The sequence below is a fragment of the Oncorhynchus nerka genome, linkage group LG16, assembly GCF_034236695.1.
Source record: "Oncorhynchus nerka isolate Pitt River linkage group LG16, Oner_Uvic_2.0, whole genome shotgun sequence".
NCBI lineage: Eukaryota > Metazoa > Chordata > Actinopteri > Salmoniformes > Salmonidae > Oncorhynchus > Oncorhynchus nerka.
Genome location: NC_088411.1, coordinates 20,287,673 through 20,308,171, shown reverse-complemented (window position 1 = coordinate 20,308,171; position 20,499 = coordinate 20,287,673). Strand labels below are relative to the sequence as shown.

The 20,499-nt window shown below is 42.3% G+C and overlaps 1 protein-coding gene across 1 annotated transcript in view; it reads left to right on the top strand.

Moving 5' to 3' along the window:
* The window catches only part of shisa9a (shisa family member 9a), a 49,449-nt gene that overhangs the window by 3,183 nt on the left and 25,767 nt on the right, over positions 1-20,499 (top strand). The window lies entirely within an intron of this gene.

The window sequence follows — 20,499 nt, the reverse complement described above, 5'->3', positions numbered from 1 at the left end:
GAGAAAGAGAGAGAGCGGTGTGAATGGCATCTATTTCTGTTGCATCATGTGGGCAGCACAGTTATGGGCTTTGTGTAAACAACTCAGAAACACAGGAGAGGCTTAATCTGGAGTATTTCATACACATTCCATACCGCTGTACCAAGTGATTCTGATTCCAGTGTGATTATATCACCACCTTTTGTGGCTGGATGTGTTTCATCCTAAAAAATTGAAAAATTATTAAAACACAAAGCAAGCGGCACATCTAAGCCCCCTTCTACTTGAAAGGATGTATTTTGAGACGTGCAGACTGAAACGGAGAGTGTAGCTGACAGTGCTGTTGTCAGTGGGATTTGTCCTATTTTCTTGATACTATCAAACACAATCTGACTGACACACCTTATGATCCGGTGTGACTGTACTGGGCTCCTAACAGCTCTCCTTCGAATCATTTTAAAGTAGTGTCCTTTGTCTCTAATGTCTTCTGGGGTGCTGGTGTCTTCTGTCATCAATATCTATAAATAACTGCCACTGATGTTTCGAAGAGGCAGATGCACCAGGTCTACCTCAAAATAAATAAAGGTTAAATACATATAGATAGAAGTACCAAACATGGGGAGACGTGTGGAAATCTTAAACAAGTCTCTAGTCTAAAGCCAGGCTCTCTGAAGTATGCATAGTAATATATGTCTTCTGCTGCTGTGAGGGAACACAGAAATAGGATATTATCACCTGAGAGGCCTGGCTGGTGAAATAGTGATTATTATTGATGTGGAACCCTGCTCCACTCTTTAGTCTGGGGTCTTGTGGGTAATCATGTGGAGTGTTATTAACCCCTATGATCTGATTAGATCTCCAGAGAGGCTTCATATGGGTTTAGAGGTCTCGACCAGCCGGGAGACGGATTTATCATAGAGTGGGGGATGGAGGAGTGGAGTTCAGCTGTGTACGTCTCTTGTTGATCACATTCTATTTTTAGAGTAGACCATCTATTGATTATAGCTTATGGCCAGATTACCCTATTACTGACATTATCAGTAGATCCCCATCTTAGCTGTCCTCACCCAGCTTTGGAGAAGAATGACGAGGGCAGTTTGTATGGCTGACAGCCATAACAATGCCTCTTTCAGCATGGCAATGGTGGATAACAGCTTGGGATGAGCTACTTTCTCCCCCAAGCATTTTCTTCAAGCACCTCTGAGTATTAGCTAAGGACAAGACTAGAGCAAGCGTTTTCTTCAAGCACCTCTGAGTATTAGCTAAGGACAAGACTAGAGCAAGCGTTTTGTTCCTTACGTGTCTTTGTTTTGACATCATATGGGATGTGATGCGTAAAAACCCTTTATCATGTATCGCACATGTGAGACATGTCTCACACACCACATCAATGAGTAATACGTCAGATCTCTCCATGTTATGTTAGACCCCATGAGGACTGGGGCCTCTGCTCTGTACCCCTCTACATATGAAACATTAACAGTTTCATCTTGGTGGCTCCACGGCCATGAACCAAGCAGCCCTCCCAAGCCCTGCTGGGCTGGTGATAACACTTTCATGTCATCTCAAAATGGGATGCTTTTTAGAAATTCTTAAAGAGCTCAAAATCCCATGTCTCCGAGCCTCCAGCATCAAAGCACAAAGTGAGAAATGGAGTGAGAGACGGAGACAGAAATAAAGAGGCAGCGAGACACAGAGAAGGAGAAGGGGAAATGGGGAGAGAGAATGAAAGAGAAGGAGAGAGAGAGAAAAGGAGAGAGGACAACATGTCAAGACTGTCGGAGAGGATCAGTGCAATGTCAACAGTCAAATATCTTTAGAGTGACAAAGTTGACAAACTGCAGGCAGAATGTAACCTCGTTTACATCTGTGAAGGGAAAAGTGTCATACAAACGACATAAAGTCACTGCTGCTTCTGGTAGATTTGTCCCACCTCAACCTAAACTCATGAGGTGGGACATTGAGAAAAATAGAAGATAGAAATGGTACTCTGAAAAAAATGAAATATTATTACATGAGAGCCCCAGGAAGAGAGCAGGGTAGGCTTTCCATCCGTGAGCTGACTGAGAGTGATCTGTATTTACAACTCACGGTCACAAAGGTAATTACCTGCCCAGCAGTTCTAATCTTCCCTTAAACATCTCCAGATATGAAGTATGAAATTGCTAATAAGTAATTGCTTGGAGATTACAAAGCATGAAGAAAGGCTCTGTCTCCAAAACACTCTCCACTCTTGATTTCTCTAACCTCATCTACTGTTTATTAATTATGCTGAAACATATCACCTGCAGCTATAGTGTGTGTGTGTGTGTGTGTGTGTGTGTGTGTCTCTGTCTGTCTGTCTGTCTGTCTGTCTGTCTGTCTGTCTGTCTGTCTGTCTGTCTGTCTGTCTGTCTGTCTGTCTGTCTGTCTGTCTGTCTGTCTGTCTGTGTGTGTGTCTGTCTGTGTGTGTGTGTGTGTGTGTGTGTGTGTGTGTGTGTGTGTGTGTGTGTGTGTGTGTGTGAGTGTGTCTAAAAAAAATCAGATCACACAGTTCTGTTGAGAGATACAACTTTACCCTGACCTCTAAGTCACCCATCACCTAAGACTCCACACTCTTTCATCCTGAATCCTACACAGACAGGTATCCAGGGAAGCAGCTACAGACAGGCACAAAGCAAAGGAAAATAAAGAAAATTGTCATTTTCCAATCAAGGTGCAGGAACAGGAGCAAGCTAAAAAAATATATAAAAAATATTCAGCAACTCTAGGGAGGACAATAAGAGTTCCAATCAAAAATAGTTATTTATTATTGGCAAAAACAACAATAAAGAAAAAATGTGACCCACCACCTGGATTCGATCCTATGTAGCAACATTTGAAATAGCTTTTTACATTGGATAAAAGTACAGAATCCGAGCTAGAAAATGGTATATCATACTCTGCAGTTGAGGAACAATGAGAAAGTAATTCTGTTTCGAAAGTTGACCAACTTGTAGCCCGGTTTTGAGAAAATGGCCTGTGAATAGGTTGGTACACCTACTGGAGAAGCTCTTCTTTGTCTACACCCATTCAGCAATGTTCACACCCGTCTCTTTAAGGATTCATAGTGTAGTAAACAACCAAACATTTCAAGTAGTGAAAGTAGTAGCAAAAAGTAGCAGTAAAAATAAACTTTATCAAGTCCTTGGCCTATATTCTAATCTGACTTTGGTGCAGGTCATGATGTTCTTCACGTTACCATCTCTGGTAAACACACACTATATCAAATCAAATCAAAGTTTATTTGTCACATGCACAGGATACAGAAGGTGTAAATGCTACAGTGAAATGGTTACTTGCATAACGGAGTCTTTTTGGCTAGCTAGCTGTAACGTTCGTCGTCCTCGTCTGAGGAGGAGTAGGAGAGATCGGACCAATATGCAGCGTGGTACGTGTCCATGTTCATATTTATTAAACAGAGAACACTAAACAAAATAACGGCGAATGAAACGAAACAGTTCTGTAAGGTGACATACACTAAACAGAAAACAACTACCCACAAATCAAGTGGGAAAAGCAGGCTACCTAAACATGGTTCTCAATCAGAGACAACGATTGACAGCTGCCTCTGATTGAGAACCATACCAGGCCAAACACATAGAAAACCAAAACTAGAACAACACATAGAATGCCCACCCCAACTCACGCCCTGACCAACCTAAACAAGAAACATAACAAAAGAACTAAGGTCAGGACGTGACACTAGCTAAACAATGAACCATAATCTCAACTCTAATGCCGCATTCAAAACAACTGGGAAGTCAGAGGAAAACAACTTTACCTGGGAAAAATCTATTTGAACTCGAGCCTCTTTCTAGAGCTCCTACACAGATCATACACATAACTTTAACTAGTGAGCCAGTCAGCTAACATTAGCTAGTTAGCTAACAGCACGCTTTAACTTGCAATGAAAATGACTTCTGACATAATTTGAAATGTATAATATCTGAAAATGTAGCGACTTACCCCTCCCTATACATGGATGGACGCTTCTCCCTCTGTCATGGATGCCATGGTTGCCCTTAGTTTGAAGATGTAATCTGGAGACAGGTGTTTCATACAACAGCCTTCTTTCTATGTTCTCTTTTTGGACTCTCTCCGCATTTGGCAATCATCTCTCTGCTTCACTGGGCATTCCACTGATTTCAAAACTCGGTTAACTTATTCCCTGACAACGACACCGTTTAGTCCCCAGCATTGTCATTAGAAGACTATACAATGTCTGGTTCAATGAAAATGCTTTTACCTAAATCAGGGATTTCCACATTCTCTGATTCATTTTCAGTCAGGTGAGAGTCAGCATGACACGATCATCGTCCAGAAAGTAGTCCATCACAAAGTTTTCCCACTGATCTGTCGATAGCGCTATTAACGTCGGGGCAGCAATGTTGAGAGCAGTAGCAAAACTTTTTCAGTTCTTCATGATATCTTTAAAAAAAGCTACTGTAGACAGGATTATCCACACATACTTAGCAGCTCATGTTAAAGACAGAAACATGCTACATAGCAGACCAATCCGAACTCATCTCTTGGCATGTCCAGCCCATCCATTATCTCAGCCAATCATGGCTAGCGGGAAGGTGCCTGTATTTTTCCTTGGCTAAACCAACTATGCTCATCATTTACCAATTTGATTCGTATTTACAGATGGCATACACGTTTGTTATAAAGGCACATGAACGTTTGCATGTTCCAGAAGGCCCCCCCCCCCCCCACCCGAAAACCGTTCAAATGCTTCTCCTGTGAAGTAGCAATGAGAGACATACGCCTAGTTTCTTGGAACAGGTCACAAGTGTATACTGTGAACTTCCATTGTGTTTTTTTAATCCATTGTCCTCCTAAAAGTTACAGAATGTTTTTTAATCTACAGACAGACCCAGGTCCAGACGTGCTCCTCCCGAGCCTCGTTCCCGTGCCCTTGCTGAGGCTAATTACACTAATATGGGTCCCCTCAGCAGCATCGGAGATCCATTAGGCTGTGTTCATTAGGGCTGTGGGCCTCCCAGCCTCCTCAGACGGCTCTGATCGACCAGACACAGTAATCAGAGTCATACACATGGGGAGGCTGGGACTCACTGCTCTTTGGAAGAAGTAGAGTAGAAAACATAGAAAAAGGAAGTGAGCTAAAGTTGTACAAGGGAAGTAGAATAGCCACACTCTGTTTAAATTCTTTTAGGGATTAATTAACCATCTAAGGATTTTTTTCATGGAGGGAAGTTCCCCTGTATGTCCTAATTGTCCTCTATCTGACTGATTACTGATTAACGTATGACTCTGTTCCTATGTACTGTATAATCTGCCCTCTTGTTGTCATGGTGTAACAACAAAAGAAGCTCTAAGGAGGCTGAATATCTCAGGGTGTAATCAGCAGACTGCCCTCTGTCCTTGTACGACCATGGGGAATACTAATCAGTTCATTTACAGCCAGAGACTCAAATAAAAATTTTGACAGATATTTACGTGTGTGTTTGGCTTCTGCATGTGTGCGTGTTTGGCTTGTGCGTGCGTGCGTGAGTGGGTGTGTGCGTGCATGTGTATCTGCTCGTGTGTGTGTAGATTGGGTCTGAGGAGGGCAAGTGAATAAGAGTCTGTCATGTCTTCGAGAGAGCGACTCATCAGACATTTGTATTACTACACCCATCTACATCAATATCAATAAAACGATGAGCATTCCTCCTTTGTATGTTTGAACAGTGGGGAATCCTTTGGATTGTAATTAAATGCTACAGTGAGTATATCTTATTACACAGTTTAATTCATTTGAATTAAGATCTTCACAAATATTAGGATTATGTGTTTAATCTGCAAAAGGAAATGATTTTTTCCAGATGTCCTCTGATTTGAAATGTCTTAAGTTTTAATGTAATGTAATGTAATACCCCAAGGAAATTAGGGCGGAAAATTGTTATTGATTGAGGCTCAGATTATGATGCATATGGAATACATCAATGTAGCTCCTACTGAAAGAAAAAAAAGATGCTCAAATGTCTGTTTTGATCCTCTGGGGTCCAAACAATTGGGGATCCTAATAAAATACAAATAGTGAAGGGAGGCAAATCTGAGAGAGACATTCTAGCACTATTTAGCTTCTGTATGTGGCTACACAGTAGTATTTAGCTTAACATGTGGCTGAGTTAGTATTAGTCCCCCTATCATGTGGCTGTGCTACACAGTGAGAAATCCCCTTAATGTCTTGCATCAAAATCCCATTTGAATTTCCATTCATTACATTTACATTATGTTGATGAGCGCCTCTGTATGTAGGTTTGCATTGCAAAATTGTATTGTGCAGAAAGACTATACAGAGTTTTCATGTTGGTTCTAAGCTCTGACGCTACAGAACATACTGGCACTTCTGGTTCAATCTCTGTTCATGGACTGAGACGTTTGGCTCACTTGCCCACTCAATCAATCACACACACACACTCACTCACTCTCTCACTAGCTCACATACACTCAAACTCTCCCTCCCTCAGGATTTGCCCTGGGGGCAGGCAGCAGATTCTTTTGGCTAACTGACTAACGCCACCAGCGATGTCATATTATTGGCAGGGGGACCACCCACTGAGGGCAAATTTTGTGATGCACCACCTCTCTCTCTCTTAGGGCACGGCTCTATGGAGAGTTGGCCCCTTCTCCCCCGCCTAGAGATTCTCTGGCAGCAGCTCTCTGTCTGCCTCCTGGGCTCTGGCCCAGCCCGGGAAACAGGGACATGTGGTGGCAGTGAGAAGTGCGTCACGGAGCTGGGCACATTCACAGGTCTACTGCTGATCTTATCTATTTAGGATTGGTGGTTACACACACTGAATCCTGCTGCTTTCTGGGTTTTGGTGTTGACAGACTTTGATCTGTAATTAGCTTGCAGTTGATTTGGGAAGCATTATCAGGTATCAAATCAAACTTTATTTGTCACATGCGCCGAATACAACAAGTGTAGACTTTACCGTGAAATGCTTACTTTACAAGCCCTTAACCAACTGTGCAGTTCAAGGAGAGTTAAGAAGATATTTACCAAGTAGAAAAAAATTAAAAGTAATAATAATAAAGTAACAATAAGAATAACAATAATGAGGTTATATACAGGGGGCAGGGGTACCGAGTTAGTGTGCAGGGGTACAGGCTAGTTGAGGTAATCTGTACATGTAGGTGGGGGTGAAGTGATTATGCATAGATAATAAACAGTGAGTAGCAGCAGTGTACAAAAGCGGGGGTAGAAGCTGTTGAGGAGCCACTTGGTCCTAGACTTGGTGCTCCGGTACCGATTGCTGTGTGGTAGCAGAAAAACGGTCTATAACTTGGGTGACTGGAGTCTCTGACAATTTTAGGGGCTTTCCTCTGACACCGCCTATTATATAGGTCCTGGATGGCAGGAAGCTTGGCCCCAGTGATGTACTGGGCCGTTCGCACTACCCTCTGTAGCGCCTTACAGTCAGATGCCGAGCAATTGCCATACCAGGCGGTGATGCAACCGGTCAGGATGCTCTCGATGGTGCAGCTGTAGAACTTGGGGCCCATGCCAAGTCATTTCAGTCTCCTGAAGGGGAAAAGGTTTTGTCATGCCCTGTTCACGACTGTCTTGGTATGTTTAGACCATGATAGTTTGTTGGTGATCCCCAGGTATGTAGGGATGTTTGTAGGAAGGTTTCATAAAGCATTTGTAAGTTATGCTGTACTTTGTTTGAAGTGTGACCTTTTTGATTGATGTTTTTAATAAACTAGTAGTTCTTTCATCAGTCATGTATGACGATAATACCTGCCACCCATGGATAATCGATCAATCAAAGGTATTTATAAAGCCCTTTTTACATCAGCAGATGTCACAATGTGCTATACAGAAACCCAGCCTAAATTCCCCAAACAGCAAACAATGCAGATGTAAAAGCACGGTGGCTAGGAAAAACTCCCTAGAAAGGCAGGAACCTAGGAAGAAACCTAGAGAGGAACCAGGCTCTGAGGGGTGGAGATAATAAGAGTACATGGCCATTAAGGCCATATTGTTCATCAAGATGTTCCAACATTCAGGGTCAAAAAATAAGCACAGTGGTTGTAGAGGGTGCAACAGGTCAGTGCCTCAGGAGTAAATGTCAGTTGGCTTTTCATAGCCGAGCATTCAGAGGTCGAGACAGCAGGGGCGATAGAGAGAGAGAGTCGAAAACAGCAGGTCAAGGACAAGGTAGCATGTCCGGTGAAACAGGTCAGGGTTCCATAGCCATAGGCAGAACTGTTGAAACTGGAGCAGCAGCACGACCAGGTGGACTGGGGACAGCCAGGAGTCATCAGGCCAGGTAGTCCTGAGGCATGATCCTAGGGCTCAGGTCCTCCGGCAGCGACGGGAGAGAGAGAGAATTAAAGGGAGAATACTTAAATTCACACAGGACACCAGATAAGACAGGAGAATTACACCAGATATAACAGACTGACCCTATCCCCCCATCACATAGACTATTGCAGCGTAGATACTGGAGGCTGAGACAGGGGTGGGTCGGGGGACACTGTTGCCCCGTCCGATGATACCCCCGGAAAGGGCCAATCAGGAAGGATATAACCCCACCCACGTTGCCAAAGCACAGCCCCCACACCACTAGAGGGATATCAACAGACCACCAATGTACTACACTGAGACAAGGCTGACTATAGCCCCTGGACGATCTCTTCCACTGCACAAGCCAGAGGGGGCACAAAACTGTACAGGAAGATCCTAGGGACAGCTTGGAAGAGCACTAGTAAGCCAGTGACTCAGCCCACGTAATAGAGTCAGAGGCAGAGAATCCCAGTGGAGAGAGGGGAGCCGGCCAGGCAGAGACAGCAAGGCCCTGCCGTTCACCTTCGCACCCCTGGGCCAGACTACATTCAACCATAGGACCTACTGAAGAGATTAGTCTTCAGTAATGCCTTAAAGGTTGAGAACAAGTATGCGTCTCTCACATGGATAGGCAGACCATTCCATATATGAGAAAGTCCTGCCTCCAGCTGTTTGCTTAGACATTCTAGAGTCAATAAGTAGGCCTGTGTCTTGTGACCGTAGATTACGTGTAGGTATGTACAGGAGGACCAAATCTGAGATATAGGTAGGAGCAAGCCCATGTAACGCTTTGTAGGTTAGCAGTAAAACCTTGAAATCAGCCCTAGCCTTAAAAGCATGCAAGTGTAGAGAGGCTAGCACTGGAGTAATATGATCACATTTTGGGGTTCTTGTCAAGATTCTAGCAGCCGTGTTTAGCACTACATTGCAGTAGTCTAATCTAGATGTGACAAAATCATGGATTAGCTTTTCTTTATAATTTTTTGGACAAAAAAGTTTCCGATTTCTGCAATGTTATGAAGATGTAAAAAAGCTGTCCTTGATATATTCTTGATATGTTCATCAAAAGAGAGATCAGGGTCCAGAGTAACGCCAAGGTCATTCAGTTTTATTTGAGATGACTGTACAACCATCAAGATTAATTGTCAGATCCAACAGAAGATTTCTTTGTTTATTGGGACCTAGAACTAGCATCTCTGTTTTGTCTGAGTTTAAAATTAAAACATTTGCCACCATCCACTTCCTTATGTTTGAAACACAGGCTTCCAGGGTAGGCAATTTTGGGGCTTCACCATGTTTTATTGAAATGTACAGCTGTGTGTTGTGAGCATAGTACATAAAGTTGGCATTGTGTTTCCCAAATTACATCACCAAGAGGTAGAATATATAGTGAAAACAATAGTGGTCCTAAAACAGAACCTTGAGGAACGCCAAAACATACAACTGATTTGTCAGAGGAAACCATCCACAGAGACGGACTGATATCTTTCCGAGAGATAAGATCTAAACCAGGCAAGAACTTGTCTATGTACACCAATTTGGTGTTCTTATCTCTCCAAAATAATGTGGTGATCGATGATGTGAAAAGCAGCACTAAGGTCTAAGAGCACAAGGACAGATACAGAGCCTTGGTCTGACGCGTTTAAAAAGCAATTTACCACCTTCACGAGTGCAGTCTCAGTGCTATGAGGGGTCTAAAACCAGACAGAAGCTTTTTATATGCATTATTTGTCTTCAGGAAAGCAGTGAGTTGCTGCTCAACAGCTTTTTCTAAAAATGTTTGAGAGGAATGGGAGATTCGATAAAGGCCAATCGTTTTTTGACATTTTCCGGGTCAAGGTTTGGCTTTTTCAAGAGATGCTTTATTACTGCCACTTTTAGTGAGTTTGGTACACATCCAGTGGATAGGGAGACATTTATTACGTTCAACATAGGAAGGCCAAGCACAGGAATTAGCTCTTTCAGTAGTTTGGTTGGAATAGGGTCCAGGATGCAGCTTGAGGGTTTAGAGGCCATGACTATTTTCATGAATGTGTCAACAGATGCAGGATTAAAAAACGTGAGTGTCTCCATTGATCCTAGGTCCGGGCAGTTCTGTGCAGACTCGGGACAACTGAGCTTTGGAGAAATACGCAGGTTCAAAGAGGAATCCGTAATTTGCTTTCTAATGATCATGATCTTTTCATTGAAGAGGTTCATGAAATCATCACTGCTGAAGTGAAAGCTATCGTCTCTTGTTGAATGCTGCTTTTTAGTTAGCTTTGCAACAGTATCAAAAATACATTTTGGATTGTTCTTATTCTCCTCAGTTAGATTGGAAAAATAGGATGATTGAACAACAGTGAGGGCTCTTCGATATTGCATGGTACTGTCTTTCCAAGATGGTCGGGAAGACTTCCAGTTTGGTGGAGAGCCATTCCAATTTTCTGGAAGCTTGCTTCAGGGCTCAGGTATTTTCTGTATACCAGGGAGCAAATTTCTTGTGACAAATGTTTTTAGTTTTTAGTGGTGTGACTGCATCTAGGGTATTACGCAAGTTTACATTTAGATCCTCAGTTAGGTGGTTTACAGTTTTTTATACTCTGACGTCCTTTGGTAGGTGGAGGGAGTCTCGAAGGGCATCTAGGAATCTTTGGGCTGTCCGAGAATTTATAGAATGGCTTTTGATGATCCTTTGTTGGTGTCTGAGCAGATTATTTGTTTGCAATTGCGAATGTAATAAAATGATGGTCCGATAGTCCAGGATTATGTGGAAAAACATTTAGATCCACAATATTTATCCCACGGGACAAAATGTCCTCTCACTGTCAACTGCGTTTATTTTGTGTAAATATTTGTATGAACATAATAAGATTCAACAACTGAGACATAAACTGAACAAGTTCCACAGACATGTGACTAACAGAAATGGAGTAATGTGTTCCTGAACAAAGGGGGGAGTTAAAATCAAAAGTAACAGTCAGTTATCTGGTGTGGCCACCAGCTGCATTAAGTACTGCAGTGCATCTCCTCCTCATGGGCTGCACCAGATTTGCCAGTTCTTGCTGTGAGATGTTACCGCACTCTTCCACCAAAGCACCTGCAAGTTCCCGGACGTTTCTGAGGTGAATGGCCCTAGCCCTCACCCTCCAATCCAACAGGTCCCATACGTGCTCAATGGGATTGAGATCGCTGGCCATGGCAGAACACTGACATTCCTGTCTTGCAGGAAATCACGCACAGAACGAGCAGTATGGCTGGTGGCATTGTCATGCTGGAGGGTCATGTCAGGATGAGCCTGCAGGAAGGGTAACACATGAGGGAGGAGGATGTCTTCCCTGTAACGCACAGCGTTGAGATTGCCTGCAATGACAACAAGCTCAGTCCGATGATGCTGTGACACACCGCCCCAGACCATGACGGACCCTCCACCTCCAAATCGATTTCGCTCCAGAGTACAGGCCTTTTTACCAGTCCTGTCTGGTGCAGCGACGGTGGGTTTGTGCCCATAGGTGACGTTGTTGACGGTGATGTCTGGTGAGGACCAGCCTTACAACAGGAGGCCTGTAAACAATAGCTATAAAAAGTGATTGAGTAGGCTTCATAGATTTCATGACATGTTTTTTTCTAAATCTAAATTTGCTGTCGGAAATGTTAGCAAAACCTTTGCGGGATGCGACGGGAATATGGTCACCAGTGTAACTGGGAGGAGAGGCCTCATTTAGCAAAGTAAATTCATCAGGCTTGAGCCATGTTTCAGTCAGGCCAATCACATCAAGAATATGATCAGTTAGTTCATTGAGTATGACTGCCTTGGAAGTGAGGGATCTAACATTAAGTAGTCCTATTTTGAGATGTGAGATATCACAATCTCTTTCAATAATGACAGGAAGGGAGGAGGTCTTTATTCCAGTGAGATTGCTAAAGTGAACACCGCCATGTTTAGTTTTACTCAACCTAAATTGAGGCACAAACTCGTTCTCAATGGGGATAGCTGAGCTGACTACACTGACTGTGCTAGTGGCAGACTCCACTAATCCTGCCTGTGGAGCTAGAGGAGTTAGAGCCCCATCTATGTTGATAGATAAGATGAGAGCACCCCTCCAGCTAGGATGGAGTTCGTCACTCCTCAGCAGGCCAGGCTTGGTCCTGTTTGTGGGTGAGTCCCAGAAAGTGGGCCAATTATCTACATATTCTATCTTTTGGGAGGGGCAGAATACAGTTTTCAACCAGAGATTGAGTTGTGAGACTCTGTTATTGAGACTGCTGTTGAGCTCATCACTCCCACTTACTGGGAGGGGGCCATAGACAATTACTTGATGCCGACACATCTTTCTAGCTAATTTATACGCTGAAGCTATGTTACTCTTGGTGACCTCTGACTATTTCATCCCTACATCATTGGTGCCGACGTGGATAACAATATCCCTATACTCTCTACTATACTCTACTATACTCTCTAGCCAGCACTATCTTCAGATGAGCCTTTATGTCAGTAGCTCTGCTCCCTGGTAAACAGTGTATGGTCGCTGGATGATTATTGAATTTTTATTGCGGGTAATGGAATCGCCAATGACTAGGGTTTTCAATTTGTCAGAGCTAATGGCGGGCCGCTTCAGGAGGCTCAGACCCCGTAACGGGTGGAGGAGAGAGCTGAGAAGGCTCGACCTCTGACTCCAACTCGTTGCTTAATGGTACAATATGATATTATTACAGGTTGAAAGTTCCTGTCGACTGAATGAGCGACACTGGTTGAGCCTCACCATAAGGTGATAGTTCTCCTGTATATTATGAGTACAGCAACTGCAATTGGATGACATAGTGTTAATGTTACTACTCAGCTTTTTCAGAGGGTGGAGGTCCTGTAGAAACATATATAGCGTCCGGGGTGAAAACTTTTAACTAAAAATGTTGAGCGAGAAAAAAAACGAAATGTTTGGCAGATAGATGGTCAAGTAGCAACAAATAGCACAGCAGCATGGTAACAGGTCCGGAAGTTTGTTAGGACTGTCTGGGAATGTTCAAAAATCAAGATAGCAGCTGTACAGAACTCATCCAAAGCTCTAAGTAGCTAGTAAACATGTACTGTATTTTACATTTTTATAGTGTCCTTTAAAGTAATAATATTTCTTCATACTGTCAGGTCGTAACAGTATCTAATTTAAAGCCAGATTTTCTCAGAGTGAAAAAAGTGTTTTGTTTGACAGGTAATAATTCTATCAAAGGTCAGGACTGTCCTTCAGAAACTATGATACCTGCCTCCTTGAATCTGAGACGATCACTCACAGAGACGCAGTATCAAAGAGATTGTATCAAAGTTTTTAATGTTACCCTTCCTGATTGCATGTATAACATCAAAGACATTCATACGACCTTGCCTTCAAAAGAAATCCAGGGATGAAATCTGTTTGAATAGATGAGATCAAATAATATAATCTCCACCCATCATCATCTCTACATAGCTTGATCTATTATCATGTACAGTATATCATCCCCTTCACTCTTCTAATAGATTTCTGAGTGTGTGTTTGTGAATCTGGTGACTGTTCTGGAAATGCTGGCAGTTTCTCTGCCTTTTTGTCACCCACTGTATTTCGTCTCATGCATATATGCAAATGCTACTTCATGATACACCAATGTTCCCTATACCCATCATGAGTATGCTACAACCTAGCCTATGAATACATGTTTACAATGTAGGTGCACACAGGTCGAGAGAAAATTTGATTTGACAGACAGTGACACATGGACAGACAGTGACACATTCAATACCGCCTTGCATACTCTTTTCTGCATCTAGTTGATCTAGGGTGTAATCATTAGTCGAACAGTTGCGAACGAGAATTTTTATATTGGACAAATTCAGGTAAGTTTATCCTCATTTCGTTCCGTTTGCGTCCGTTTAAGATTTGTTTTTAAACAGAATCGGCGGAATGAATACACCCCTGATCACGGGTAAACACAGTTCCCTTTCATAGCAGCCACGTTGTATTCCTTCTCGCATCTATGCGCTCTCCTCCTCTCACCTTTTCCCTTTGCTTGTGAACTTCAATGCACAACACATCAGCTGTATGTGACCAGGCAAAAAAAACATTCCAAGCCAAACCATATCATAACCGCTACAGACAGCCTACATTGTTGTCACCATATTAGCTAAATTAACGTCAGTCAGCATAGCTAATAGAACTAACGAGTTAGTAAACCCGCTACAACCATGCAGTAACATTACAGTGTACCGTAGGTAAGCAATTTAGAACTTACACTGGCGGCCCCGGTGCAATATTTTTGAAAAACCAAAAGCTTACCTTGACTTGGAAGACTTCCAGTGTTGTGTTGGATATTCATAGACAGCTAGCTAACATAGCATCTCTCTGTTTGAGCAGGGTGTTTGAGTGGGCTAAACTAGCTCTCTGCATTTGTTAGCTAAGTAAGTGAAACTGAAAGTTTAAAAAAATGGCCGTCTATATCTCTATATCTCTAGCTTGTCCTTTATTTTAGAAGAAATTAATTTGTTCAAAACTGTTCAACTATTGTCTTTCTCTTTCTTTTTGAGTCAACTACTCACCACATTTTATGCACTGCAGTGCTAGCCGGTTGTAGCTTATGCTTTCAGTATTAGATTCATTCTCTGATCCTTTGATGGTGCACCACGGTGCTACCCTACAGAGTGCTGTTGAGGCTACTGTAGACCTTCATTGCAGAACAGTGTGTTTTTATCAATTATTTGGTATTTGTGAATATATTTAGTATAGTTTTATCTAAAAAGGATTTTTTTTAATTATGTTTTGCAATTTAAAAAAATAATTAAATCCACTGAGGATAGTCCTCCCCTTCCTCCTCTAAGGAGCCTCCACTGGTACAATATGATATTATTGCAGGTTGACTAATTACTTTATCTAGCACTGTCACATCGTACTGTATCCAGCACTGTGACATATTGACACGTTTTGACTCTGACATTTTTTCTGTCTTGTCAGTAGTATGTTTCTCTCTGCGACTTGACAGCGAATTTCCCCTTGGGGATCAATAACATCTGAATCTGCCTATCTATCTGTCAGTATGGCACACTGCAGAATACTCCAACCCTACTTTTAGGATTTCTATCCTTTCCTCAAAGTGAAACATGCCCATTGTCTGAACATGCACAGGCTAAACTCAAGCAGGCAGTAAGTATACCACTCCCACGGTCACACAACGTATAATCAAACATCTAGACATCTTGAAATCATAGGACAGAGTGACTGAAAAGGTATAAGTACTCTGTACAGTTGAAATTCAAACAGAGCTTGGGGAGAAAGAGCTCCAAAGGGAGAAGAATACCTTGGATGTCACTGTCATTCTCTCTAGAAATTATATTGAGTTTGCCCCTAGGATTCCTGGAAAATAAAAGAACACAGGACTTGAAAGGATCTTTTTCCCCGATATGGTTTGCAGCCCGAAGGGGAGTAAGACGTGTCACACACCCTCAGGAGCACCTCTCTTCGGAATATTGATCTGGGAGCCATGCTTTGCAGAGTGCCTGACAGCTCAGGAGATAATTCTCCCAGTCGGTCACCTGGTGCTGGATTCTGACACAATGGGTGTTGTTTTGGTGACGGCTTCGACTGTCCTTACGTTAAAAAAAAACTAATTTTCATGTGATCACGTGATCTCATGTGAAGTTAATGTGATAACATGTGACAACATGTAACACAACATGTGAAAACATGTGATCACATGAGAAGTGTTCCAAAAACACGTTTTCACATGAAATTTCACATGAAATCAAACGATTTTCCATATGTGAAATCATGTGGTTTTTCTGTAAGGGTTTATAATTAGTCAATGATTCTCAGTAGGTAAAGAACTGCCCGAGCCCAATAGGAAATCCCTAGTATGTCAAGTGTAAACACATTTGACAGGTAGATTTGACTGGCTGCGTCAGTCTAGTAGAATTTCATTTGAAAAGATAGCAGCCAGTTGTATGACTGATTCCTTCAAGGCCTGCTGGGCAGTGTGTGTGTCTGTGGACGTCGTGAACTATTCTTATGGGGTCCCCACATGAATATTGAACAAACAACAATTTTACCAACTGGGGACATTTTGTTGGTCCCCACAAGGTCAAGTGCTATTTCTAGGGGGTTTAAGGTTAAGGTTCAAATTAAAATAAAAATTAAGTTTAGGGTTAGGAGCTAGGGTTAGTTTTGGTGTTAGGGTCAGGAGTTAGGGTTAAGTTTAGGGTTAGGGTGAAGGTTAGGCTTTTTGGTTATGGTTATGGTTAGGGTTAGGTTTAGGGTTAGGGGCTTTTGCAATTTGCAAATGATTTTAGTATCATATAGAATTGCATCTATCCTGACCTCAGTCACTTAGCAGGTGTATGTGTGTATTGATTTTAATCTGTATCCCCCTCCCCCCACACACACACACACACACACATATCTCGGGTAAATGACTGATTGTGTGCCAGGATCAGCAGTCCTCATAAAAACATAAATCATGTATAATTCATAGCATGTGCTGTATGTCTGGTTTCTGTTTTTGACCTAGAATATTTATCTTGTGGAAACTCTCTAGATTTGAATGCATTACTCACTTTTCTTGGGTGAAGTAAGAGAAACGGGAATATTATTTTACATGTTGTCATAGGAATTGTGCACTTGCTCTGGTTTTCTGTATTTCATGAACACTATAGCACAGTACTGCAGTACTTACCGTGTACCCCTCAGTTTGGTAATCATCTAAATATGATTAACAAACATCAATGTTTCTCAAGTATCTCCAAAATTGGCAGCATGTATGTTTATGTACCCAATTATAATTCATTACATACAGTATCATAACTTACATTGACATATCGTCCCGATACAAAACAAGGACGTTGCATGTCTCTATTCTTCTGTCTCTCGTCTCCTGGACCACAACAGACAGCTGAGTGTTTGTTTATTTGTTAGTTTATTATCTAAAACGATTTACTAGCAGCAGGAGAAGGCCACAGGTTGTGAATGGTAATGAGTAAAGAGTCTGAAGTTCTACCGTTGTGACAGCGCGTCATTTTCTCCCGAGGCAGTGATTGGCATTAATTACCTAACAGGTGTTAACTGGGATGAATCTCATAATGAACTATTTTAGAATTTTAGTTCACTCGGAGTGTGTATCTTTGTGTGTGTGCGTGCGTGCATGTGTGCACTTGTGCGTGCGTACACTCATGTTTGTGTGCATGAAAGCATGCATACCGTACATACACAGTTCCTTGCTGAAGGCGCTGAGTTAGTTCTGCAGCCCTGAAGGCAGTGAGGTTGAGCCGAACGGCCCAGGGATCCATATGGGGTTTCCTAGCGACCCACTTCTTCCTCCATAAAAAAAGTAGTCCCTCCCTGGCGCTGCTTCATGTTAGGAAGAAGGAGATCCTTTGTCTTGGACCAATATATTTTTCTCACCATTTCCAAGATGCCGCAATGGCAAAGCACACCCAAAACTACTGCTCATTCTGTTTGTGCCCTCACCAACAGAGCCACACGCTGTGTTCAGTAACCTAGTTTTCTCTCTGCTAAATGTGCCTGCTTGCATTTTTCTCCAAGGGAGTATAGTTGTCTTCTTTGAATTGATTTTCATCTCTCAGATCGCCACTAAGATACATGTTCAGTTTTAGCTAATAATAAAAATAATGTGCATCCATCTAGAATGTAGATGGATAGGCTTGTCCAATGCAGGGTGGACATCACTGGTGAGCTAATATGCCCTTCTCATTGCTGCATTCCTTTGGGATGCTTCTGCTCCTCCTGAAAGATATGCCTCTGCATCTTTTATGAGCTATAGGAAAGGAAAGGTATCTGCTTCTGGAGTGTTGACCTCGTCTCTCTGTGTCAACAGACTTTGCAGCAACCTTCAACACACAGTGGCCCATCACTGCTTTCCAAACAGAGAGAGAAATGAGAGCAAAGCGAACAGACGGACAAGTAGACACCCATGGACAGGCTGACAGAAATATACGTAGTCACACACGTGAACACACACACACACACACACACACACACACACACACACACACACACACACATCAAGCTCCCTATGCCCTTAAAACACAGTCCTGAGGTTTAGTGTCTCTTATTATGATGTTTTTTAATAATAGCATTTTCTCTCAGTAATGGAAAGTGAACCTGTAAAAAGAGCAGCTTAATCATGTTCAATTTCAGCTAATTATAGTTTCACTGCTGCCTTTCACAAACGCTAATCCCCATGCTGGGTAAAACCTCTCCAGAAGATTCCTACCCAACTACCCTGTCTGGGCTGATTTAGAAAAACATCAGAACACAGATTAAAAGCATGAAGTAGCCTGAGGGCCCGAACAGGAAGAGATTGACAGTGCCGTTTAAAGAACAGGGGGACAAACGTACAGTATTATCTAAGTCAGATCTCACGGTTTTACCAATTTGATTCTGACGTTTATCCACGTTTCTCCAAGCGTCAAATTTCAAAGTTAAGGGTTGAGTTTTTTTTATAGGGTTAAAACATTACGTTTAGGCATTCATTCCGAATGGTTAAGGTTTGGGATAAGGTTTGGGATAAGGTTTGGGATAGGGTTAAAACATTACATTTAGGCATTCATTCCGAATGGTTAAGGTTTGGGATAAGGTTTGGGATAGGGTTAAAACATTACGTTTAGGCATTCATTCCGAATGGTTAAGGTTTGGGATAAGGTTTGGGATAGGGTTCAAACAAATGTGTGTGTATCACTGGGATCAAACACGCAGCCTTTCGGATCTGGAGTCATGGATTTATGCCTAACCACCCGAGCAAAATCCAAACCTACTTGATGTAATAGCACTCACCGTTGCCCATAGTGGTCGGTTTTGAAGACATTTCCTGACTTCCTCAGGACACGGACAGGCGTCCAATTTTAAAGTCAATCTTGAGCGATCTGCCTGGTACTGAAAGGCAAGCGGATGCTTTTGACTCACTTGTTTGGGATTTCACTCTGTTTTTTTTTAACCAGAGATAAAATATATGTATTTATTCAGGTTTTCCCAGTTTTCATATTTCATATTTCAATTGATTACACATTTCATGATTTACAATTTCAGAGGACTTCTTCCAGAGACATACTGTACATTTAGATGGGTCAGAGGGTCAGGTCTATTCAAGGTCATGGACACTTTAAAAGGCAGTGAGAGTATTACCAGAGATGATTTGATGTGAGTTTGAGTGCTAGGGTTTTGATGCTACCACCACACATTTCTAAACCCTTTATGATCCCTATGTAGATTCACTGGTGCATTTATTGATGAGTAGATTATGATACTTCAATGGACTGTAGGCTATCTCCAGCCTATCACCTCAAACTGTGCAATAAGAAGCAAGTTTGTAGAATCAATCGTTTTTTGGAAAACATTACAGAGTTTTTTTTTTGGACCTGGTGAAAGATCAGTTTGCAGTGTTGCTGTGTAAATAGTATAATAATAGCCCGTTTATTGATTATTCCTGTTTGTCCCATAAACCCACGTATAATCACTTGCCTCTCTCATCCAGCTTCTGTTGCTGAGGGATTTTTAAAAATATTTTAATTTTATTTAACTAGGCGCGTCAGTTAAGAACAAATTCTTATTTACAATCAATCAATCAAATTTATTTGTAAAGCCCTTTTTACATCAGCTGATGTCACAAAGTGCTATAAAGAAGTCTAAAACCCCAAACAACAAGCAATGCAGATGTAAAAGCACAGTGGCTAGGAAAAACTCCCTAGAAAGGCAGGAACCTAGGAAGAAATAAGGCTGTGAGGGGTGGCAAGTCCGCTTCTGGCTGTGCCGTGTTGAGATTATAACAGTACATGCCCAAGATTTTCAAATGTTCATAGATGACCAGCAGGGTCAAATAATAATCAATGACGGCCTACCCCTGCCAAACTCTAACCCGGACAACTCTGGGACAATTGTGCACCGCCCTATGGGACTCCCAGTCACAGCCAGTTGTGATACAGCCTGGAATTGAACCAGGGTCTGTAGTGATGCCTTTAGCACTGAGATGCAGTGCCTTAGACCGCTGCGCTACCTGGGCGCCCAGCTTGGGATGAACTGCTGGCAATCGAACCACTCTGCTCTGTCTTCTCTTCTCAGGGCCAAGAAACTCCCTCAGAGAACGGGCTTTGCACTCTCTCACACCTGCCAAGGCCTACAACACAAGGCCATGCAGGCTGAGGCTGTCGGTATTAGTTATTCAACGCACAGTCGTTTCACAGGAGCCAG